This window comes from Oreochromis niloticus, linkage group LG16 (assembly GCF_001858045.2).
Source record: "Oreochromis niloticus isolate F11D_XX linkage group LG16, O_niloticus_UMD_NMBU, whole genome shotgun sequence".
Taxonomy (NCBI): domain Eukaryota; kingdom Metazoa; phylum Chordata; class Actinopteri; order Cichliformes; family Cichlidae; genus Oreochromis; species Oreochromis niloticus.
Window position 1 is genome coordinate 3887984 of NC_031987.2, and position 26710 is coordinate 3914693.

A 26710-nucleotide genomic window follows, 5' to 3' on the forward strand; every position below is an offset into this window, starting at 1 on the left:
TCTCTTGTGTTTTGTGTTCATTTTTTGAAACTATACTGAGAGTGAGGGGAGGTAGGTGAGCGAGTCGGAGTCTTCCAAAGTAAGATCTCTCTGCGTGGTTTCTGTTCTGTTAGCTATCTTCCTTGAACATAGCTAATTAGAGATAATTATGTCTCTCCTCCTTTCCTCGCAGTCCCTTCCAAGATCTCTTTGTAGTCCAAAATATCATGTCTCAATCTTTTTCAGCCTAGGGAACCCTCATAGTCCTAGCTCTGAGAACATGCGCCCACTGTTAGTTTCAATGATTGGTTTGCTCCAAAATTGAGTTTTTAGTCTTATGTTTCCTCTCTCATGACTGTAGCCTTGCTGTTTCTCACTGTTGTTTTTCAGCTTGTGATATTTATAGAAGTGTAATTTTTAAAACAAGAGTGACGATGTCCTCAATGGGTTCATTTATTACTGATGTGAGGCCGATGAATGATCCAGGATATCCATGATGGCTGAGAAAACCGCATTTTGGTGAAAACATAAGAGGCCCAGTGGAAAATGCACAGCCTGGGAAACCCTGAATAAAAGCAGCAGGGAGCTCAACAGCCGAGGGGAGATGAGGGCTATCAATCCAACAGTTCTGGCAAAGACCTGCAAAGATAGACTGGGATAGCTTCTGAAAAATAAGTCTCAGGCGGTAAATAAAGACTTCCTGCGAACATTTTTCTTCACAGTTTGTCTGTTTTGTAAGGACAAAAGCCCCGAAACTGGATGGAAATCACATTTAAATGATAGAAATCTGAGTGAACATCAGTGTTAGAGAGATAAATAACAGAAAGTAAGAGATGCCAGTGTGTAAGTGAATGGATTTAACAGGTCTTCATACATGCCCGTGCACAACAACTGTTGCCATGACGTCTCTAGATGGCACTGTCTTCCTTTCAAGCATGGTAGAAATCTCAGCATCTCTCCTATCTCCTTCTTTCTTCTTATTTCACCCTCTCTTTCTCATATCTGCTTTTGTGTTTGTCATTCTTTATTGATTCTTCTAAACCACCTTTTGTCTTTCCCTCCGTCGCTCGTCTCCCAGCCGAGGTCAGTGTGGAAGATTCAGCAGCAGACCTCGGCATGTGTGCTCAAGAGCCTCGTCCTTTCAGATCTCATTAAAGCGAGTCTTTCATTAACAGAACACACAGAGAGATGCAGAATGAGGCCCTTTGCACCAGTGCAGAGGGAAGAACGCACTGGACAGTTTGGTAAACCGCTGTCTTCCTGTGGGGAGTTTCCATTGCAAGAGTCCTCTCTTTTAAGTCAAATTTATTTTATGCTAGCATTTATTTAGGACGACACCCTGCTATATTTCTTGTGGACAGATTTATTTGGGTTATTCGAGAGATTTCACATAAAGAGATGCGTTTGAAAGTGAGATGCAAAAACACAAGGTCGCAATCGGTCCTCTTTTGAAGGCTAAATGCAAAACACGAGGGATTACATTTTACTGGCGACTGCTTCGTGCATCAAACCTTCAAATCATTACCAGCATTAACAGTTTTTGAACACCAAAGCGAGCTCTTTGGTCGTGTAGCTGGAACAAAAGAGAAACAGAACTGGTAAACGGTTTATTTCACCTTCGCATTCACCAGGAGCCTGGAAAAGCTGAATGGTGTTGTTCATTCCTGAGTTTATTTGCACCGCAAAGTGCAATCAAAATCTCAACAGCCTCTGCTAATATCGCCGCAGTGTTCCGCTTCAACTGGGGACCAGCATGCGAGGCCGAGTTAAATGCAGTGCAGCTCACTTCATGAGCTAACCGCAGCCTTTAGATATGGATTAAGTGCTGTTTCCATGGATGTGGTGTTTCTGTGTAAAAATTTTGTTGGGCTGTGTGCGTGTCTGTTTATGTATGAGCATTGTGAGTCTGTTTATTTTTTTTCCTTTTAGTTCAAAACTCACCTGTTACTCGTTAAAGTGCTTCCACCACCATCTCTTTGTGTCCTCCTCTCCTGCACTTGCACTGGCGACTAAGCCTGTTAACATTTGGTAATTGCCACGCGCTTTAATTTGAGTGATCTCATTCCTTAGGCGTTCCGGAACTCTTTAGTTTCCTCCAATGACCACATCACTTGCATGTTTACCACTGCCACACACACACACACACACACACACACACACACACACACACACACACGCAGAGGTATCCCGCCTCTGATGCAGAGCAACGCCAGAATCATCAAGTTCAAGCTCCTTTAGTTACAATGAAGGAATCAAAATCCAGAGCAGCTAAACGTGATTCATAAATGATATAACACTGAGCTGCTCATGTTGGGGTCCAAGAAAAGCAGTAATTTACTTTTCAGCTCATAACTGATCAGCTGAACAGGAAAGCCTGGGTGTGGAGCCTGAAAATATTGATCATTTTTTATCTCTAAGTCAGACTCTAACTCACACATGTGGGTTACAACTGCACGCTCAGAAGCAGTTTCCCTCTGCCGAGGCTAGTCTCGCTCTATAAACTACTCGATCAGTGCTGAAGTACGAGACGCACAGGGACTTCCTTTAGGTTTATTGATATAATTAAACAGTATATGGTTAGAAATATTGAAAGAATCTTTGCTAATAAAAGTGCCTTTTAATTATAAACCTCAGAGGGGCTTAATGAGCCTTAATTTGACTGTTTTCCAAAGAAGCCGGTAGTTGTGAAGTGTGGCAAGGGCAGGAAGGATGTAGAGTGATTGCTTCTGTAATTACTGTCACAGTCTGAAACTTGGCTCTTATACTTAATTAGCTCCCTCTCATTTGGGTGTTGTTTAGTTATTGCATGTCTATAACTGCTCGTCTTGTATGGTCGGCCTTTCAGAAACAGTTAAACTATAGAAACTCCTTGGAAAAGTCTGAAGGCAGCTGCTGTCAATGTAAACTTTAAAGACAGAAAAAATGGTATATCACACAAAACTAGTTTTATCCACAGCCGCTCATTAGCAGTGGTGATGGGAAATGAGCAAGTGGACTGTGGGTCTGGTGTGGAAAACAGACCTGTTATAATTCTTTATTTAAACTGTTGCTAATTAGGCATTATAAAGCATCATCCACTCATTATGAACAGAATCAGACTGTAACGGAAAATGTGCTGGTTCACTGTTTAATCAAGCAGCTGTACTTGTGTGATGATAATAATGTATTCTTTTTCTTAAAGCATGTAGTTTTTATAATAATAATAATAATAATGGATTGCATTTATATAGCACTTTTCGAGACCCTCAAAGCGCTTTACAATTCCATTATTCATTCACTCTCATATTCACACACTGGTGGAGGCAAGCTACAGTTGTAGCCACAGCTGCCCTGGGGCAGACTGACAGAAGCGAGGCTGCCATATCGCGCCATTGGCCCCTCTGGCCAACACCAGTAGGTGAAGTGTTTTGCCCAAGGACTCGAACAGGCAACCTTCCGATTACAAGACGAACTGCCAACTCTTGAGCCACGATTGCCCATGTAGTTTTAAGTCATGCTCTAAGGTAGTTCTTTGGCTCAACTGGTCCACTGAATTTTGTAACCGCTTTTACTCCAAGAATAAAACGCAGCAACTTTACTTAAGTTGATATCTAACAGAATCATCAACTTTTGCTTTGCTTTGTAACTGCGATTAAAAAAAGGTTTTGCATATGTGCCCATAAAGAAAAACTACATTTGTGATTTGAATGTGTTGACAGTTCCATTCAAAGTCATTTCCCTGTCTAGCGCTGCAGGGTTTCACTGGTCCTGCAGTCCTCCAACATGAATATTGCCATGCCTAATATTTAGCAACTCGCGCACGCTAGTTTAACTTGCATTACCGCGAGAGGCCAAATGCTTAAAAAGAAAAGGAGAGAGAAGGAAAGAAAGAAGAAATGCAAATGATAATAAAAAAAAGTGAAGAAAGACCATGTCTTGCAATAACCGTCATTTAAAACCAAAGTGAATGCTAACAGAGCTAGGTAAAAGTTTAATGAGACAACCATACTAGCTTTAGCTAACTTCATTTACTTTGAAAGTGAATTACAAACGTGTTAAATATTGAACTAAACATATCAATAACCGCTAAAAACACTATAAGACTAACTGCAAAAACGGGTAACAAAAAAAAAAAGAAAAGCAATGAAGTGGAAATGCTAATAATAATATAAATATAGCCGGAGCGGATTAGAAATCAGGTATTAGACGGTACCGATTGGCACCGTCTAATACCCGATTTTCACTGTATTTGCTCCACTCCCGCTGTCTAATGACAACTTACACATTTGGAATTAAAAACATTGTTAAACAATTAACCAACGGAACAACTTCGTTTGACTAAGATATTTTCAGTTATTTATTACTTACCTGTATTGTGGAAGATTCCGCAGAGGGAAACGGCAGTTCACTGAACACATAACTTTCTCCGCGTTCCCGCCTCTTCACTTCTGGGAAGTTTGAGCATGCGCACTAGGCATCGGTTTTAGAGTTGTTGATTTAAAATAATTACATTTAATTGAACTGAAGAATGCAAATCTAGTTCATTAAACTTTTTGTTATTTTATGTTAAACCAACAACTGATAATGATTTAAAAACCTAAACTCAATATGTTCATGTTAAATAGACAAATGTCTATTGAATTAATCAAACAACTGCCTTAGTTGACTTTTTTGAGTGTATGGAATTATGGCACACAACTCCTTGATTGATGAAAAATAAAAACATTATGTTACTGGTCACACACCTGACCCCGACACGCCACCTTCAGGCTTGGATTTTGTGAGCTGCTCCACCAAAAAGTGCCGTTTGGTCTCTGTTTCAGAGCCAGAACCTGAACTCAGATCACCAGAGATAATCATGACAATGAGGTGCTGGGTTGGATTGACACAGAAGCTCAAGTCCACATTTAAACTGCAAGTATGCTTCAAGATGTCCACAGGTGCAGAAACACACAGCCTTGAAAGGGACAACGACCAAATTTACAGCAGCTTCTTAATTTTTACAAGCCACATGACTACATCCTCTTATCTGAACTTGTAAAAATAGGTGGGGAGTTTGATGATAGCAGTCTTGCTATTATTTCTTTATTCATGGCTGTGTTCATTTTTGTATATGAGCTAAATCACAGATGCCATGAACCTGCCAAATGCTGTCCTGATATGTTAACCTGTCGGGAATGTAAAAACTCCACCGAGTGTTGCTCTGCTGAATGTCAAAGTGAAAACCTTTTAGAACAAACAGTCTTTCTTTTGTTTTGCATGTCAGAACTGACATTATGGTGGGTATCTGCATCGGAGAGCCTGGGGACCAGTTAATGGCAGCATGACAATGTCCATTACACCAAACTACCCATGATTAATTACTTCCGTGGAACTGCACTGCTCATGGGAAGGATTTTCCACCACTGAGAAGATCCCTTGGCAAGGAGAAGGGGGGTGTCTTGGATGGGGAACAAAGCTGCGGAGCTGTCATGGACAGTGGGGTTGGAGGGGACTGTGGTTGGGGGTAGAGATGGTGGGTTGCGGGGTCCTCTGCCCCTCTTTCTTCCTCCTTTTTTTCTCCCCCTCTCACAAAATTAACCAACAACCATTGGGCAGCTTCCCAAGCCACTGGCTGACAACAACATGGGCAAGAAGAAACCCCAGTTAAACAGAAGAGGGGAGAAGAGGAAGAGAGTCATTCAGTGGCCACCACTGTGGGAATGTTGTAAACTGTGTTTTCCTGAGGCCTTGGGAATCCCACACCAGAGCTGGAACCTGTGGGCATGGAAAACGGGGCCTGCATCCCCAGAGAGATGAGATGTCAGGAAGGGAACAACATCTCTTGTTGTGGGGAGATGGCAGTAATGCACTTTCTGCAGACTGGCAGAACAGAGATCTAAATAATATAGTAGTGAAGACAAAGGATTTATTTAGGGAGGTATAGAGAAAACAAAAAGCCCACAAGGGACCAACGTTCCACTAAATTGGCAGCTTTACTATTCACTTCAGTAGTAAGCATTGCTAAACCATCCATTTTTCTGTTAAAATGTCATGGGAGCTTTAGGTTACCCCAAAGACTGAGCTTCATGTTGTCCCTGCATATGTACCGATACCCTGAACTCTAATAAAATTTTATTTAACACCTTTATTGTTATTACTCATGGTAAGTACGTGTCGATTATTTCAGTAAGCTTTGGCCAAACGATAATGAAACAGTGTGAAAGAGTCAGATCAAGGGAAGCGCAATTCAGTTCTGCAGTAGGTTTATCCATGGACCAAATATCAAACACACTTATTCAGAAGTTAGGGTTGCTCTGTTACAGAACCACATAGAAGAACGGACACATCATGTTTGCGACATGCCAGATACGTCATACAACAGCGTGTAGGGCAAAATGCTCGTACCTGCTCCAAAGGCCACACTTGGCAGCTTAAAAATTTGATGGGGTAGTTCTACTGCCTCTTTTATTTGCTACCAAAAATGCAACTTTGTTCTGTTCAACTGACGATCCCCAAACATAACAATTAAACTGCAAGCATTATACAGTATTAGTTGTAATTGATCTGTGATCATGTCAGTTTAAGTCATGTCAGACTGCACGAAAAAGCTTTGGCGATTACAGATATAGTCTGTATGTCACTCACTGTAGTGTGGATGACTGTTTTGAAGGTTTGGCCTGGGGAAGTATCAGCTAAGCAGGTACCCTGATTAGTTATGTTACAGTCACACTAAGCAAAACAGTGGTTGGTTACAAGAACAAGATTATTGAGTACAATGAACCTGCAATCTCTTGAGCTTTGAAATGGTTGCTCTGAAGACAGAGACTAGGTCTGCAACCACCTGCAGTTAGTTGCTTTCTTCAAATCAGCTTTGGTGTTTCAGGATGTTGATAAATCAGCATTGAGAGTCAGTCTGCCATCAGTCTGCTATCAGCAGATCATGCAGTTGAATGGAAAAATTGCAAATTCCTCACTGGGATTGTAAATGGAACTTCTATTGCATACACTTTAGCCTAAATCAAACTTGAATGAGTTCATAATATATATGTTAAAAAATATGAATGAAGTATGAATCTGGCATTTTAAGGTGTTGCTCAGCTGGGATTGACTCACGTTTGTAGCCAGCATCAAGTGGCCATTTGAGGAACTACAGTTTGTGGCACTTCCAGCACGGCTTTGTTTATCAGCCCCAGAGATCGTTCACAAGACACTGTGCCGCACTGCCAGCAGGACAAGGAAACGCGAGCCACTTCATCATCTCAGGTCATTCATGGGAACATTTGTGGTATCATCATAACTTTAGCACGAGTCTGTAACGTTCTATAACTCTATAGGTTAGGGTTACTTAGTTCTGCAAATCAAACACTGAAAAAGTAAAAGCCAATATCCAAAGAATGCTCCCACATAAGCAGAAGCCTGCATATAGCATATGGATGCATGCTTGTCCCACTTTAAAGGTTCAGCTGCGAGGCCACTGTGGAACACCACATCAAATCGACCATTTCCTCCACTGATAAGCAGCTTCCCAGATTTTCTAGTGAGAGCAAAAAGAGTTTAGTGTCGTGGTTTTGATAATTCACTCTAATGCTGAGACATTAAACGTGGTTTAATCCCTGATTTTCATGTGTTCACTTTATTGTCAGGTAAATGTAGTTTTTTTCATAAAGAACAGTTATGGAGATCAATCATCTGTTTAAGGTCCAATGTTACAATGTTTCTTTGATTTTTAGAGCACTTCTGATGATTATCTTTCTTTATTTAAATGATTTCTAGGGAATGATATTTGGTTTGCATGAGGCTAAATTATTTGTCAAGGTCAGTATTTCCTCTGTTGGCGTTTCATTTACAAAACAAATAATAATAAACATATGAGGTTATCCAACCACTCCATTTCTTCTTCTTCTTCTTTTTTATATGCCAGCCTGTTTCTTGAGTTCCTTTGCAGCTGTTTGGGATTTATCTCGGTCGTTAGCAGTTTTGCCTTTTTTATAATGTCGAACACAGTGAATCAGCATTTCTCTTTGAGCTGTGGCTATTCTTAGTATTCCCAAAAGTAATTGTCAGACACAAATGAAAAACATTCTTGCAAAAAAACAAATAAACAAAAAAACCTCTTTGCTTAAAACAAAATGACAGTTAGGTTTATAAACTTTGCTACAAAATAGAATCAGTATAATCTACCAAATTGTATTTGTGCAGAATTAGACACGGCTGCTGATTACCCACACTGATCATTCAGATTGCAATAACAAGGTCATGATCCATTCTGGCAGTGCTGAGCACTTGATACAGATGCATGATGATATAATGTGTGGTGGGAATAAAGAGTGTAGGCTGGGATGAGTGCAGCATTGCGTGACCATGAAGCCAACATCCTGTCCTCTGTGAATTCCATGGAGGAGTGTGCGGTTCCTTTGGCTTTCAATGCTTTTTCTGGAGTCTCAGCAAATGCTGTGTGTGTGTGTGTGTGTGTGTGTGTGTGTGTGTGTGGATAGCAATGTGATTTATGTTTCTAGAAGTCATCTTTTGCACTGTGACATTCCACAGAGACTAAAGTGAGAGGACATAGCAGTGTTTAGAAGGCAGTAATGAACTGATGTCGCTACCTTTGCTGCTATCATGCATGAGTGTCTCTTTATGTGTGTCCCTTTATACAGTGTACCATATGTTATATGTTAGAAAAGTAGGCATACCCATCCTATGCTAAGCCAATAGTAATAGATAAATAAGATGACAATAATCAATCCCACTTTAATTTCAATGCTTTTGGAAATCACTAGAAAAAATAACAGTTTATCTACACTGAAGAAAGACATAAAGACCTGGATGGCCGCTAACTTTCTGCTACTAAATTCAGATCAAACTGAGGTTATTGTACTCGGCCCTGAAAATCTTAGAAATATGGTATCTAACCAGATTCTTACTCTGGATGGCATTACCTTGGCCTCCAGTAACACTGTGATGAACCTTGGAGTCATTTTTGACCAAGACATGTCCTTCAATGCACATATTAAAAAACTGTGTAAGACTGCTTTCTTCCATTTGCGCATATCTCTAAAACTAAAAATATCCTGTCTCAGAGTGAAGCTGAAAAACTAGTTCATGCATTTATTACTTTTAGGCTGGACTACTGTAATTCATTATTATTAGGATGTCTTAAAAATGTCAACACATGTCCTGTCTTCCTTCTCCCAACCCAACCCGCAGCAGATGGCCCCGCCCCTCCCTGAGCCTGGTTCTGCCGGAGGTTTCTTCCTGTTAAAAGGGAGTTTTTCCTTCCCACTGTCGCCATAGTGCTTGCTCATAGGGGGTCATATGATTGTTGGGTTTTTCTCTCTATGTATTATTGTAGGGTCTACCTTACAATATAAAGCGCCTTGAGGCGACTGTTATTGTGATTTGGCGCTGAATAAATAAAACTGAATTGAATTGAAGGAATAGTAGTAGAGTTTCTAAAACGTCTTTCTTTTAGGATAACAAGCTTTTTTACGAGCAACAACAGGGAAAAAATAACATAGGTGTAAAAAAAGGTTTAAGGTCTGCTCTGGTTTAGCGTGTAGCCATTCTTAATCATTAATGTATTTATAAATCAGTTGTTAAATTGCAACTTACTACTGACAAGCCAAAGAATTTGAAAAATCAGTCAGACAAAACGTGATGCCTCTGATGTTGTAAATCATTATCAGCTGACATATATTTTTATTATGCTTTCTGGAAGAAGTGGGCTTCATCAAAATTTGATTAAGTGTTAAAAAGTCTCATTTTGTCTGCTTTAAACACAGTAGTTATATTTTCTATTATCTGATATTTTTGTGAGCTTGTTGACTCGAAATAATTACTCCACCACTGCAGTTACTCTAATACTCATAAGAAATGGTAATGTAATGTAGTGAATTAAATGATTCAATTATACAAACTTATATTTTGCGTCTTGTCAGTTTTATTTTTGTCATAGAGCTGCAGCATGAGGTCAAAATCATAAGAAGAACTGTAGAGTCGACTAAAAAGGATTAGCAGCTCCATATGATTCAAATCCAGTAAAACTACATATGACAGGAACCCTAAACCCAAATTAAGCCCTATAGATATGTTTATGAGGGAGGACTTGTTCTTCTCTGCTCCTCTTTGAGTTATCTGTGTCCTCCCCTGTGGTCTGAGAGTGAGGCAGCCATTAGCACAAGCCGTCTCTTTAATCAGCCCACGGGAGGAGGTGCAGAAGGACGCTTTGTTGACCGCAGTATGCCTCCTCTTTTATTTTCTCACCCACTGGCACGCCCGCTCTGTGGGAGAGGTTAGTTAGAGCCGCAGTGAGTCAGCGACAGGTGAACAGGTGGTATAGCCTCGCTTCCACAGCAGTTTGGGATTTGGTGGAAACTGTAAATAAAACCAAAATACAAAAATCTTCATATTGTTTATTTTCATGTATTTATTAGAAGATGCAAAAGCCAAATAATACATGTTGAGAGTTAGAAGAGACATTGTGCTCACATTTTGTGAGCAGAATGTCTCTTCTATATAATTCTATATCTTCTATACCTGTATATACAATTTCTGTCTATATAGGCAAATCGGGGATCTTTAACCTGTGCACTATGGAGCCATATATGCATTTAAATCTATCAGAAAAGGAAGATGTTTATCATGAATTTTCTTCTTTTGAAAACACTCCGACCTTCTACTTTCAAAGTGAAATATTGGAATCAGAATATTTTACATAATTAGTTATGTATTGATGTTTATAGAATTTCAGCTGCTAAACGACATTCTCTTCAGTGTCATTCTCTTCATCTCTCACAATGGATGACCAGTTTGCACTGCAGAGTAATTGATAGTCATCGTATGCAAATATGTGCACAGTATGGTTTGGCATTGTTTTGCTAAAATAGGCAAGCCCTTGCTTACAGACTTCAGCTGCATGGAAGCATATATAACACTAAAATATTTATGCACCATGTGCATCACTGGTATTTGTGTAAGTTATGCATGCCGTGTGCAGTACTGTGTCATCGTGCTTGCATCAACGTTTTTCTATATCTCTTTTTTCTTTTTCACATTGAGATTTAATTTCCCAGGATTCAACATGTAAAACCTCAGAGAATATGGCATGACTACAGCATGTGAGAGCAGTTGTGGGGGGTTCCGTTATTAAGAATACAAAAGTATAACACGCTAGAACATCATACAAAAACAATAGTTGTTTTGTTTTTTTTTACCATCAAAGTCAAATCAATAATTTAGCAGCGCAAATGTAAAAAGTGAAAATGGTTTCGAGAACTAAACACACATGCATGTAATGTGCCAAGTGGATTTGATTGTGAGGGGAATGTTAATGTGAAGCACACTGTGCCCACTTAGTCATCCGCAAAAGTAGAAAAAGAAACCGGCAGAATGGCAGCAAACGGCTTTGTTTGGAACTACAGGGGCTGAAGGTAGTTACTCATCAGTGCAGGACAGCAGTAAATGTATTTCACACTGCAAAAATGATTTTGCTTTTTAACTTCCACCTTCTTAAGTATGTATTTTCTGACAGAAAATGTAAAAAAAAGAAGGTTTGTGCTGGTACGTGTTGGTCATGGCATGTACAGTAATCAGCCGTCTGTGGAATGTGTTGCTGCTGATTATTTTTGTGTATTTAACTTGGGCTTTGTTGAATGAGGGAGGTAGAAAACAGGCCTGTTCTGGTTTCCTTTTTCTAATTCACCACATAAACATTTCAGATTCTGATCCTGTGTTATTTATCACAGCTTACATCCACATCCTATGGCTACGGTCCCCACATTTGTAGGATAAAAGGGTCTGGCGTGTCTGCATGTGCCAGGAAGTTGTTGATAGCGTGAATCAGTGTGAATGCATACATATACAAAAATATATGAAGGCTGAATGTTGGACTGTGGGGTTGATGCATTTGTCTAAACAGGTTGTTTGTATGGAGGTGATTGTGCTGTGTGTGTTTCGGTCGTGTGTGTGCGTGAGTGCTACACGTGCAACGTGGCAAGCTTTTTTTCTTGCGTATTTGTCCATTTGATAGACAGTAGTGCTGCCAAGTGTGCGTGTGCATGCGTGCACTTGTGTGTTTACTCTGTCAAATGTATCCCACATGTAGGTGCAGGTCTAAGCCCAAGCACATTTCCTCTCCTCTCCACTAATGCCTGCCGCCACCACACTTGAGTAAAAAAGCATTCAGCCAACTGATTTGTATGAAGTTCCAGGTTCCGAGGTTCTTTTACTGATGTGGGAAGTCGTGGCTTATTATCAAAGACTGCAGCGTCTTTTTAAATGCATGTAATATTGTGGTGCCGTGTGGTTTTCATTTCAACAGTCAATAAAAGCAACTACTCGAGATTATTGCAGACGTGACACATTCTATAAAATAAACACAAATAATTCTTTAAATATGTTTCGACGTTACAACGCAACAATGCATTCTAATAAAATGGAAAATACAGATTTGTGTCTGTGATGTCACTTCTAACAGTGATAAACATGGACATCTGTGGTGTGCGAGCATATATCCAAAAGGACACTTTTAGGTGAAAGCCTCAGTTATACTCTTCCTTTTCGAGTTATATTTGGATATTCTATTTGTTCTTTATCTGCAATATTCACATTGTTTATATATATATATATATATATATATGAAACTTTGCTGCCTATTGTTGCACTTGTTTTTCTCTGACATTGTGAAAGCAACAATAAGAAATCTTTGCTGTCTGTATTTATTACACAAGACATTTGCAGTATGCATATTTATACTACTGAATGGACAATAGAAATCTCCATCTAAAAACACAAAAGACAGAAAACAGTCACACAAAACAACCACAAAATGTCATTTTTCATAAAGGCAGCTGGTTAAAAAAAAAAAAAAAAAAAGCCCACACCACACAGAATGGCAAAACACTCATCATCACTTACCAGGCTGTAAAACCTCCTCTAGCTGTGGCTTGTTGCTTTATACTTACGGCCCTGTCTGCATCCATCTCGTACCACGACATCAGAGGCAGAATTAAGCAACTGACTCATTTTGAACCACATATCTGATGTTTGGTGACAATAGGCCAATTTAATGGTCCTTTCATACCGAGTTATTTTCTCTAATTCGAGACCACCACTTCTCACATGTAAACCTAACAAGACTGGTGTGAAATTGCTGCGAGCAAGCAGAATTATAGCAAGTTTTCTCTAAACAGCCAATTTTCGTTCTTCCTGCAGATGGTGGCTTTGCAGTATATTACTGTGCAGGTATGTTATTATACAAGTTTGCTGTGGTAGTTAACATTTTTCACTTTGGACCAGGGCAGACATACTGTATGTCAGCCCAGGGCGACTTATATAATTTTGGTTCAAACGAGACAATGAGTGACAGCGATATAAATCATAGCCTTGTGAAAAGCTGAGTGCATAACTAGTGAGTTTAGAAGGAGACACAGTGAATGCTCCAGTTTACATCAATATCCCCAATTTGTTTACCCTGACATTCTTTGCTAAGACTCTGATTTACTGTCTCTATGTACAAAGGGAAGGAGATCAGCTATATGAATGGTCCTGCAAAAATGCTCTAAATATTTACCCTCCTGCAAGGAGAACATGGAAAGATACAAGGCAAAGCAAGACCACTTGAGGATATCAGTATATATTACTTCCATACACACATGGGACGCATAAAACAGTTACAGTGACCACCCAAAACTACTACACTATGCAAAAGTGCCGCGAGGTGCAGACGTTTGTGTACGCAAAACGTATACCGAAACACGGTTGTAACATCACTTACCTACAGCGGGATGAGTGCTGCCACTGAAGGACATAACCACAAAAGAGAAGGAAAACATCATCACCACAGCAGTCAGCAGTTTACTTCACTGACTAAAACCATCCAAACAGTACAGTGACTAAGTCGTATCATACATCACGTCACTGCGCTTTGCTCATTTACTGACAGAGGGGGCAAATTCGGCAGTTTCAACACCGTTTCAACACTTTGAATTTTTCGAGACAGTTCGGTTGACATTTACGCCTAAAAGAGAGCGAGATCGCCCCTGTATTTTTAAAGGGTGACCTCTCGCCTCTCCACACCAAGTTTCTTTTAGGACCTCTAGGCCTGAGCGTGAGCATCACTCTCCCCCTCCCCACATCCCCCTCTCTCCTCTCCTTCCAAACTATCCTCCACCCTAATTCAAAGCATCTTGTGAAATGACTGCAGTGGAGAGAAGGATGTGGCTGAGGCAAATAAAAGAATCATAACAACAGGATCAAAGCGATGCTGCAAATCTATTCCTTCTGGACATGGCGGCTTTTTGCATAAAACAAAGAAAGTCAAAGACAAGACAGACAGGGCGATGCTCAGAAGGGGAAGGAAGGGATAAAAGAAAAGAAAAGTAGAGGAGAAGAGAGGGGGAGAAAGGCAGGGTCTTGAACTCTCTATCTCATGGAGATGGTCATCAGCCTGTTTGATTGATACCCCGCTCTTCTGTTCCAGCTTTTTTATGTCTCTCACTCTTCCATATGCTGATGACACTCTCCCTCTCTGTGCATAAGATCAAACAGCTGTGTCAAGACTTATCCATAACTCGCATTAGTCAGTACTCGTGACTTTACACGCCAGTTTGCTTGTTTTCTATTTTATAGAAAGCAGGAAGACTGCTAGAAAACAAAGACGTTATGATGAGCTCAAATAATCAGATCATGCTCCTAAGTTAAAAATCAAATATTTGACAGCACATGTAAGCCTGGGGACATTAAGATGAGATGATTGTGTCATTACAAAAGCAGCTGAGGGTTTGGGTTTGGATATGGCTTCTTATTGTTAGGTTAGTGGAGAAATGACACACAAAAAGCAAAAACTGTGCAGAGATAATTTGCAAAATGACTTGATGTGTTGCACCATTTCATGATGTCATCTTATCATTGATGCACTTGGCATTGATGTAGAAGATTCCTGACACCACTTGAAGTAAATGCATTATTTTTTCTTTTTTGTATGCACTATATACATTATATTCGAGTGGCAAATCTGAATGATTTTGTAATTCCTTCACCAAGTTTCTTATCACTTTATCCAGCTTATTTTATCCAGCCAACAGTCTATGTAAGAGCCTTATCATTGGACTGTGGGAGCACAGAAGAAATTAAACTCAGTTTTATTTATATAGGACCAAATCACAACAGCAGTACCCTAAATGGTGTATAGACTGGTTCTTGTACAGCACTTTTCTACTCAAAGTGCTTCATAGTGCTTTATTTTGTAAGAGAAAACCCCAGCAACCATATGAGTAACACTTGGCGACAGTGGGAAGTGGGAACTCCCTTTTAACAGGAAGAAACCTCCAGCAGATCCAGGTTCGGGCACAGGCAGCCATCTGCTGCGACCGGTTGGGAGTGATTTACAGGGAGAACATGTAAACTCCTCTCAGGAGCAGAAAGACGAGGCTTGGACCAGGAACGTTTTAGCTGTAAACTATGTTGATTTTATCCATTTAAAACTAATTAAATGCAAAAACCTTCCAGAAACCAAAAAATGGAAAAAAGAAATGCACAGATGCCTATTTAAAAACCTTTAAAAACTATTACACTTTACACACAGGTAAATGTAACAAATACCACTATAATAAATTAACCTAATAATTTAACAGCTTAAAATGTAAATATGTTTTTGAGTCATCTGATTGCTTCATCTCTGAGACACATCTGGCACTGAAGTATGTACACCCAAACCACGATAAGTATTTGCAAATATGATTGTGGTCACAGAATCTCGAAAGCAGGAAATTCTGGTCTACCATCTATTGTTATGCCTAAAAAACATTATCTGCCTTTCTGTTTATCTGGTCTGGCTTATTTTACACAACATTTTTGGGCTGGCTCTAAAGCATCAGTGCCGGACTGAGTGTAGGTTTAAGAAACTTTGAGACAGAGAACTGCACAGAATCGATGGTTCACCTGATGAACCACTGTGATCATCTGTGTCATGGAAAATTCTTCCTCCTCCCTGTTTCATCTCCCTCAAACTTGAACATCGAGGTCTGGGTTTAAAAAAAAATAAAAGAGGCCAAATCTGCACTGCGCAAACCGCATATTTCGATCGTGATGCATCAATCCTCATAATTCAAATGGTTCTGACATTTTACACTCAATTTACAATATGCTGCAGCTCAGGAAAGACAGGAAAGAAAAAAGGAAAATTATGGACAGGCGTGGGGCAAAAAGATCAAACCCGTGCTGCTCAGACCGGGCACCGTCACTTGGACCGTGCAATCTCTTTCGAAACACATCAAAGAAAATCAGGATTTTGCATGAAAAAACCACATCGTGACTAGTTCCCCCCCACACCCACCGACAACACCCTGCTCCCCAGCCTCGAACTTCCCTAGAGGAAAAGAAAATGTGGATTCTCAGAAGCATTATTCCAAAAAATATACACACTATGAACAAGAGTGATAAATACATAGTCCAGATCCAACAGTAAAAGCCTTATGTTTGGGCCAGAGAACTTTTTGTTTGACTTTGTTAAGATGTCAAGGGGGTCCAGAGGGATTGGCAGGTTTACAGTTGTGGGGGGTAAGCGGGGTTATTGGGAGATCGGGGTGTTTGCTGTGTAAAGAACCACCTCTTCAAAGTTTTCTTCGAACAAAGAAGCAACTGTGTGACAGCGTGGAGGAAGCTTCCCAGTCACTGTATAGGTCTTTGTAATCACCACAAAAAGAACATACCAGCAGAGTAAGTCCATAACTCATCCACACAAACAAACTCTGATGTCAGTAAATGAGGCCGAACACCAGCCCCCAAAGGGTGAGACTCGGCTTTTGTGGCGCTGCTTGATGAAGGCAAACAATGCAGCTGTATGCTGATGAGAGGATGGGAAAGGAGACTGGAAAAGTGGCAAAATTTTTCATCCAAAAACTGATAAATGCTGGTGTGAAGCTTCCCTCTATGATGCTTTGTGGACAGTAGATGCCCTGAGGAACTGGTTTTGTGATGAACTTTGCTGGGCGTATCCCATTTGCACCGCTGGTTATTTGTGCAATCACTTAGGTGCAACTCGATGGTGATGACAAAAGTTTGGGATGATGATAGTCGCTGAGTGTTACTTCAGATCACTTGGCATCATCAGTGGACATCTCACAGTCGACAGTCTGCGAGCGTGCTGTTCAATAATCGAACGTCATCTTCCAGGTTGAAAAAATGTGTTTCAACATGAATGAAATTAGGCAATCAATGTGATGTTTTTGGACAATTGATAACATCTGTGAGAAATTGCTATACATTTTTTCCCCCCAATTTCTTCAGTGATTACTCACTCCTCACATACGCATGACAGCTGTTCTTGGGTGGCCATTACTGGAGCTCAGATGAATCTTTGCGCTGATTTTGTGAAAAACCCTACGCGGTGAAAGCCCTTTGTTTTTTGGTCTAAAGTTATCAGTGTCTGGTTTGACACAGATGCTAAAGACCTCACAGACTGCGTTTTGTAAGGACGCTGAAACACACGGGTTTGAGGAAAACCTCTTCCAAGGCCGGCCGTGACAGCAGACATGCCACAAGGCCTGAAACAATACACAAACTGTCCCTCCTGATGGCCATCAGTGCACGCCCGTACAGTCACAGTGGGAGAAGAACACACGCTCACCCTGCCTTCTCCAGACAGCGAAAAATAAACGGACAGATGGAAAAAGAAGATACATAACGAATACCAGCGGTCTGGGAGAAAGGAAAACTGATCTTTTCCTTTGTACGCGCTGGTTGTCGTTGTGTAATAAAGATCTCGCTAGCCTTTCTCAGTCGAGACCTTTCCATGTGCATGCTCCCTAAGTGTCATTGGAGAGTTAACGCCAGGACCATGAAAACACTGGCCGCAGGTCATTAAAATGCCTCTGAGAATATGGGATGCTTATCAAATAATATGAACCACATTGCTCCACTTTCCTCCTGTGTAAATGGGGAGTGGATGTGGGGCTGGGGTAGATATCTCTACCTTTTCAAGTGCTCTTTGAAGTCTGGGGCCTTGAAACAAGTGCCTGGGAAAGTGGAAAGCTTTATACAGCTGAGTGCTGGCTTCTGTAAAGGTCGTAACCTCTCTGTTTCTTACTGTTTCTTGTCTCCTCACCAGAGAAAAAAAAATCTGTAGAGTGGATGGTATAAATTTAGCTAACGTGGGCAAACCCAGGACATTAAGCAGACACAAAAATCTTTTACTTTATTTTTTTAAGGACATAACTGACCTCAAAGAGCTTAATAATATCCCTTGTAAAATACCAATCGCCCTCTCCACATTAAACCACAGAGATGGACATTCAAAAGGAGGATGACTTTCCATTGTAGCCATATTTCCAAGCTTTAAATGTCCAGCTGATTTGACAAGAGGAAAATGCCGGAAAACCCGCCACAGTTACTTTGCCATCTGGGACTTTTGTTGCATGAATTCAAACATCTTTATACATAACAGAGTACAATTCATGTGTCCTGTTCAAATAAAATCTATCTATCTATCTATCTATCTATCTATCTATCTATCTATCTATCTATCTATCTATCTATCTATCTATCTATCTATCTATCTATCTATCTATCTATCTATCTATCATTTCCCAATTAGAAAAATATATAGAAGTTAATTGTGAGCAATAATGCAATAATAAGGGAGCACCTTTTTTACCCAGCAGGTACACTGGTGGTCATAAATTAGAGAAGGGATGCTGGATTCTGAACATTCCTGTGTCTCCCTCTTAAAGAGAATAGCAATAATTATATTTATAAATCAACATTATGTCAATGTCAAACACAGTGAAGCTGAACTGTCTGCACGGTACATTAGAGGTTTAGTGCCTGATGTTTGACTCACGCTGCTCTCTGGTCGTTGAATTCCTTCATGGTGCAGTTTAATCAGGCATTGAGTAAACAGATCCAGGGTACAGCAGCCTGACGCCACCGTCTGTCTTTGACATTTCCCTCTGACGTTCTCAGTCACCCTGCCTTGGAATTCCTGCTGCATGGCTCACACTGCTCTGCTTTGGGCCAAGCCGGTTCCCCTGGGGCCCATTTTCGGGAGGAAATTATTTTTCATTGCCCCCAAAACGCTGTGTCTCCTGCCAGTTTGGCCTCGAGCCCCCGGTGCTAGTCTCCGGGTTGTAAGGCCGAGCTTCCTCCTGGCCATGAGGGGGCAGTTGTAAGGTTAGGCCTTCAAAAATGACAGGACTTCTCTCATGGCATGTGCAGATCATCTGCCCTCTACCCTTCACAGAGCAAAGCTAGATTGCATGCTATCCAAAAAAAGCAGCTTGACTCCTCTAGAACAGTAGGAAGATCCAATCCATCTTCACAGGGTCTCAACTAAAACTGCTGTCAGGCTTGATTTTAGTTTAGTTTCATTTTAAGCCGGAGACTCTGCGGTTTCATTGTCAAACAAGGATTTCATGTTGTATAATTAAACTTTGTGTTTTCAGTGGTTAGCTTTTGGGACTGGGCAACCCTTACCAAAAATATTTCACTTCAAATAATTTGAAGTGAAGGAAAATACATTTTCTGTTGTTGTGGCTTCTCTCATGAGTCACACTGAGAGTTTAAAACGTTTGTTTTTGACCATTTTTGCTGTAGCCGACTTACATTCTGTTTGAAGTTAATGCAATAATTGGGAGGTTCAGCGTTCACTGTAATTCACCATGTGACATGTCATGACTTTTTTATCCTTTTTTTTCCTTTTTAATGAATGCAGTGACTCACCAAATTGGCTAGATGGCTCCATTGTGTCAGGTGATTCAGCAGGAAGTCCACTGACTAAAATGTTCATTTCAACATGACACCAGTGACTAAACGTCACCCACAGAAGAGACGAATGATGGGAACGGAGACAAGGAGCAGGCTCGGATGTTGTTTATGTGCATTTTCTTGTGTAATTTTGTAAGATTTTGGCATATGTTGTTAATATATTGCAAACAACTGTGTGACAACACCCACGCTTGTGGACAGCTGCTCCACTTTGTTTTTGCTTTTATTTTTCTTAAGCTGGGAAACCTACAATCACAACATCTACTAGAATTAAACTTAATTCTGTCATATAATGCAAAATCACACATAATGTGCCAAAGAGTTTTATACTGTAAGGTAAACACTCTGCAGTAATACAGAGCAAACCTCAACAATCAGATGACCCCCTATGAGCAAGCACTTGGCGACAGTGGGAAGGAAAAACTCCCTTTTAACAGGAAGAAACCTCCCGCAGAACCAGACTCAGGAAGGGGCGGGGCCATCTGCTGTGATTAATTTAGGGGTGACTGGAGGAAGACAGAACACACCGTCGAAGAGAGATAAAAATGAATAATAACTAATGATTACATGCAGGGTGGTGTATGAACACACTAAGACAGCGGTCCCCAACCCCGGGCCACAAACCGGTACTGGCCCGTGAGTCGTTTGGTACCGCGCCCCGAGAGTTGAGGCTCAGATGTGAAATTTATGGTTTTCAGGATTTTTATCTTTATTTTGTTATCTTTTTTATCGTTAACTCTGTTTCCCTGGGTCTTTTCCTGTGTGTTGTGAATAAATCTTCTTTTTTTCGGTACCAGTACTGGATTTATTTTGTGTATTTTGTGTGTATTTTGTTTTATTTTCAGTCATTGTCTCTCGATAGAACCAGATACATGGAGACAGAGACGGCGTTCAGTACCTGCTCATGTTCTATCGAATTTCCAGAGAAAAGCTGCTGCTGTGACTAATCGCCGTCTCTCACTGAATCAGAAGCTTGAGTCGTGACTGAGAGCGCCGTTTTCAGTTCAGCTGTGATTCACGGTATGTTACCTTCTGCTGAGAAGCAATTAAAGAAGCAAATTCCACTCTGAGAAGTTGTTCAACACGAAAGTTAGATGTTTCTTGTTGAACTGAACAGAATGAAGATACTATTCCTGAGAAGTTAGACGCGGTCGTGACTGAACAGACTGAAAACTGCAAAAGCTTGAATTACAGAAATGCGGGCTACTAAAAGGAAACTGAACAGAGATAAGTCTATTTACCTTGGAAAAATATAAGTGATGGTTCTGGGTCATCTCCCGACTCTTCACTGTGTCCTTGGAGGACTAAGTACAGTTAAAGATATGATGGAGATCTCATTAGAGGAAGAAAGAAGGAGCTCGTATTCTTCACCACAGCCAGAAAAGGTGCTTCTGTTGTAATCTCTGAAGATCAGAGATGAGGCTCTTGCAGTCAACTCTCTTTTACTTTGACTCTTTTCTTTTTAACTCTCTTTCTTTCTCATTTCCAGCTCTATTTCATTCTTTCCTATTCTGCCAGACCTTTTTTACTCCTCCAACTGTAGCAGGAGAAATACAATGAATCATTGATACTGGATGCATTTTCCAGCTCCTGGGAATCCAATTTCCTGTTTCTGCTCCTGTCAACTGATTGGTGTTTATGTTTAGCAATCTGTTTCTTATAACCTTTTTGTTTTCCGATCTTTATTCCTTCTGTCCTCCAGCCCACCACTTTCTCTCCATCTTTTTTCAGCCTTGCCTTTTTATTGTCTCTATGAAATGTTCCAGCATAAACCCAACTCAAGGATAAGGGTGGGCTTAGTCCTTGGCAGCAGTTGAACCTCTTATTAAATGCTAACACCTACAGCATGAACCATTCAATTAAATCCAAATGGGAAACCATATTGGGAAACTGCTTAATAAAGCTTGTGTATTGATTGTTGGATTTTCTTTAATGGAAAAAAGTACATTAAACCAGAAGTCTTATAACTAGGACTTGTCATTTTTCAAGTCCGCACATACTGTGAAAAACACTGCAGGAATAAAAGACACTGTTGCACAGAACAAAAGCATCTTTAGCTCATAAAGCCCTGAATGTGGGGCTTTTTTTTTTTTTGTGGTTGTTTTTCACTTTGAAATATTGCAAAATTAGGGCATTGCGTGATAACCATGAGCTCAGAGACCAGTCATAGCTCCACAGCCTCCACAGGGGACTTTCCTTTGTTCTGCCAAGTGACTTGATAGGGTGATAACTGTGGATTCAATGCAGTTTGCATCTGAACTGTAATATCAGTAAAAACCTGACTTGTCACCCATTATACTAGTGTACCTATCTTTAAGTATTTGTAGGTAAATAAACTTAATTGTAAAATAAACAAATAAAAATTATACATTTAATTACTGGGGAATTACGGCCTTAGTCGTGTGCTGTATTATAAAGTGTTTGCATTTTCAGGAAGCTGGTCTTCAACCAGCAGCGTAGCACTTAGCATCATTACCCCAAAGCAAGAAGATTCTGGTTTGAACGTGCAGCTTCACTTCTATGTGGAGCTTACAAGTTCTCCCAGCGCTCGTTTTCTCTGTCTGAAACGATGAACTCTTACAGTCCAAAAGCTGGCATGTTTTTGTTTGATATTTAGTTCTAAAGGCCTTTACACACTTGACGCATAAAGAGCTCTGCATTTGACAACAAGTGCACTGAAGCTGAATATAGAGTGACCATGAAATTCTCCCTGCTGCTGCTTCTTGAGAAAATGAGATGAAACAAGAATCTCAGTTTCTTGTTTTTCATTTTTAGAAACATCAGGAAAACCTTCATTTTTTTCACTTTTAATTTTTTAAGTATGAAGTTTCTGCAAAGAAGGAACACATGCAGGGAAGGAACACATGCGGGGAGTACATGCGTTATGTGACGAGTTTGAATCTGAAAAGTTCAAAATTTTGTCTCTGTGTTTTACAACATACTCAGTGTGCATTCGCCCAAAGTTTGGATATGAGCAGAATGGTGACAGACAGTCCATGGTAGGTGAATGAAAGGTCTGTGAACCAGAAACTTTCCAAACTTTCCAAAGCACAGGGGAAAAAAAAAACAAAAAACAGCAAATACTTCTTATTAGCCACATAAAGTAATAGCTTTATTTTATATTAGATGACTGCATTGCTAAAGCAAGAAGACTGCGAGCAGGGTGAAACATTTTACAGTTCCGGCAATCTGTGGTCAAACTCCAGGAACTTCCTGGAGTTTTGCCGTCACCTTTGTATTGCCAGAAAATCGGCAGTTTGTTCATGAAATTACTGCACAAAGCCAAGATAAAGTCTGTGTGAACTGTCATCAAATGTTGGCTTGACATTTTTACTAGTAAAGTGAAGGATGTTAATCAGCAAATGTTAGAGGTGCTACCCTAACACTGACTGGACAGCTGTAGGGAAGCCTTTTTTATTAGCTTCTAGATTTCGCGCTAAGTTAAGCTACACTCTTACAAGCATAAGAGAGGTATTGATCTCCTTTTGTTGCTCTTGCAGTAAAGTATATTTCCAAAAATGTCAAACAGTTCCTTTAATATCAAACACATAAGATGCTTGGCAAGCACTGCAAGAAATAAATCTCCAACCTACTGTCAAAGCTCAGTCTTAAGTGCCATTTTGGATTAGCCATGCGATCTATGAGGTGGCACCACAGGGAGACAACGTGGAGCACCAGACAAGAATGCACTTCTCACGTCAGCAAATAGATCTGAATATTTTCAGATCCATTTGTTGCTTATTCTCAAATGCTGTTTTCTTTTGCTTTGTAATTAAAAATCATTCAGGCCTCATTGCTAATGTGCACTGGTGGTATGTTTTGGGCATGCAGTGGGGCACTCAGAGGGTAAGAGCGCGCCCTCCACTGCAACTGTCATCTGGCAAATCAGCCCCTCCTGGAAACCAGACATTTAATTGTTTTCAGATGCTGAAGCTTTTGGTGTAAGCCGCAATGTGTGACTTTGCTGCGTTCTAAGGTCGGATTAATTCAATGCTGTTGATTAAAAATGCCTGCGCCTTCAGTGCGAGGGCAGATCGAGCTGAGGTCAAGTAGTCATAAAATAGCAAAGGATTATTTAGAACTGTTTGTACCTATGAGCAATAAACAGATGAGTCGCATTTACTTCAACAGGACAGTGCAGTGTTTGACAAGCTGTCAGTCACACTAAAGTATCTTTAATGGTCTTTTAAATATTTGCATGTTATTGTGATAGAAAATCCGCCCATCTGCTGTCGGTGTAGGAGAAATTAATCCTTAAACTCTGCTGGGAAGACTTTGTCAGTTACCTTATTCCCCTGCTGTAAGGCCGAGATGCTACAGGATGGTGTGGAGAAAAGAAGAACTTTTTTTTAATTTGATGAATCATCAAGTTGAGAAATAAAATTTCCTCAACTACATCTGCTTATTGCATGTTTTCAGCTTGTGCGTATTGTTACTTTCACAATGGATCCCTAATATTTAGACTTTGACTAATGAACAGAGGATTTCTAGAGAAAGTTAGATCGGTGTTTGAGCAAATCTTTTCCACATACCCGCTTTTGATTTGTTTGTATAAAGATACACACCATGCACCATCTCACATGAGATGTTCCTGATGAGCTTCAGCACAAAGGAATGAGATTTAAATATGATGTTTAAAGTTCGATGACGCTAAATAGAAATAAAGCATTGTGACTTATCTTTCGCTGTGACATGAAACCTTGGCTCCAGTCCCGTCTCTCCAGGGTTTTGGTAAAGTGGAAGTCCCAAAATTTCTTCATATTTTGCAAGAAAAATGGAAAATAGGTGCAGTAATTTTTTAAAATATGCAAAAACATTCATGAAAATACAGCATTTAAGGTAAAAACAGAGTTTGTACAATTTTAATGAGCTTGAAAGTCAATATTTGGTGTGACTGCCGTTTTTGGAATAGTTCTCCAGGCTTCTTGAAGGACATTCAGAGCTCTCCTTTGGATTTTTCTGCTTTTTTCTTTATCCTTCACTGCTTCAATAATGCTGAGGGCCGGGCTCTGGGGAGGCCAGTCCATGACTGTTAGTGTTGCATCATGGGTTTTTATTTCCGGGTATGGTTTTAGTACACATTCAGTGTGTTTGGGATCATTGTTTGCTGAAAAATGAACCTGTTACCGATAAGATGCTTTCCAAATGGTATTGCATTGTGACTCCAAATCTGATGGCACGTCTCTGTATTCATCATTTCATCAATTTTGGCAAGATCCCCAACACCACTGACTGAAACGCAGCCTAAAACCATCAAAGAGCCTCCACTATGTTTTACAGATGGCTGCAGAAACTCATTGCTGGACTTCCCTCCTGACCTCCTCCATATATACCAAACAAAAAAAATCACATTTGCATTCATCACTCTGTAAAAGACCTTGACTGAAAATCAATGTAGCTGTTGCTTAATTTTGCACACCTCAGCTTTTTCTTTCTGTTTCACCTCCTTTAGGGCGGCCACCCTTTCACTGAGACCATTTCTGATGATGCTTCAGAGAACAGTAGAGTCGGATCGACTCAAAGTTCAGATGCATCTATCAGGTCCTGTGTCAGGTCTTTGCTGGATTTTATTTCCTTTTCTCACATCATACGAAACTTTTTTTGCTAATTATCTGAGTTGGACAGTGTTAGGTAAACTTAAAAGGTTTTACTAACAGCAGCTAACAGCAGCTAATAGCGGCTAACAGCAACGCGAATAACACTTACCAGGAACATTTTCAGGATATCCTCAATAGCTCTTAATGTGGGAGGAGTTATGAAGTGGTGAGATTTTACTCACTTTAATGTCAACAAAATAGCAAGAACCCTGTTGACCCAGCCCTTTTAGACTCTTCCCTCAGTCACTATTAGTTGTTTTGCTAATTACGCCCTATTCTTTTTTCCTTATGTTTGTATTTCTGAGCTGATTTCGTGCATCCTCCCCATTAAGTCTATGTCACACAGTGGAAATTTGTATTTATCTTGTATATCGTTTTATTCTGATTTTTAGTGTTTATTTATGAGTGTCGTGTTATTTGCATGGTTTTATTCTGTTTCTATTGCATGGTTTTTAGTGTTTTACATGACATGGTTTTAATCCACTGTGGACTGGCTACACATGGGACAAATTAGCTGATGGGGACCACCTGCTGAGGCATGGGTGTGTCCAGAGGTGGCCTATCAGCTGTGTAAAGACCTTTTAAAAGCAGGGCTAGCAGAGCACTGAAAGAAGGAGGCCCAGAGTGGAAGAGGAATGCTAGATGGCCAGCGTGACACGATGGCCCAGTTGGACAGTGTGAAGGGCGACAGTGGGAGACGCTGCCTGTTATCGACCGCCGGGCAGAGGTACACCTCTGCCCGGCATATGTGAGTAACGCTTTTCCCACTGTCGTATGCTGGGTGCAGCTGAGCTGGGAAAGGGTTGCCATGGCTATGAGCCAGGGTCTCTTCCAGGACGTGTTTTCTGGCCCCTATTTGTGTGTTTGCAGGTTGCTGACACGAGGGGGTCCATGGTGGCATTACGTGGAGGATTCCAGTGTGAAATGGAAGCCGGGCTGGGATGTGGGCGGCCCAGTGAGCGGACAAGAGGGGAATAGGAGGCTCCTCCCCGTCGGCCTAATACAGGGCTAGCATCGAACCAACTCATGCAAAGGAGTTTCTGGCCCGCTGGTGGACCCATAATGCATCCATGGTTGTGGGACATGACATCAGGGAATAACATTTTTCCCATGTATGTTTTCAAGGGTGTTTTTAGTTGTGATCCCTGGCCTAGAAATAAACTGTTTCTGATGAGACCTGCTTCATCTCTGTGCCCTGTGTATCTGACTTGCTTGCTCCCCCTTGTATTTTAAAGAATCTTTCATTTTAGCGTGGCATTTTGGCGCGACTGCTTTAGTGTCGCCCGTGTTACATCTACAAATGTGGATGGTAACTTCTTCATTGTATCTGTTAAATACAGTATGATTGCCCATTGCTTGGTTCTATTGTTTGTCAGTTTTTTTTTCCCATCTATTTTCTTAAACAATAATTT

At 40.5% G+C, this 26710-nt stretch overlaps 1 long non-coding RNA gene across 1 annotated transcript; it reads right to left on the minus strand.

Annotated features, from left to right (window-relative positions):
- Positions 1-9872: 9872 nt before the first annotated feature.
- Positions 9873-19054, minus strand: LOC112844079 (uncharacterized). The gene is made up of 3 exons (XR_003216651.1): positions 18779-19054; positions 13715-13737; positions 9873-10314 (listed from the first exon to the last, which is right to left on the minus strand). It is a non-coding gene; the product is annotated as an uncharacterized LOC112844079 (long non-coding RNA).
- Between the last annotated feature and the right edge of the window lie 7656 nt (positions 19055-26710).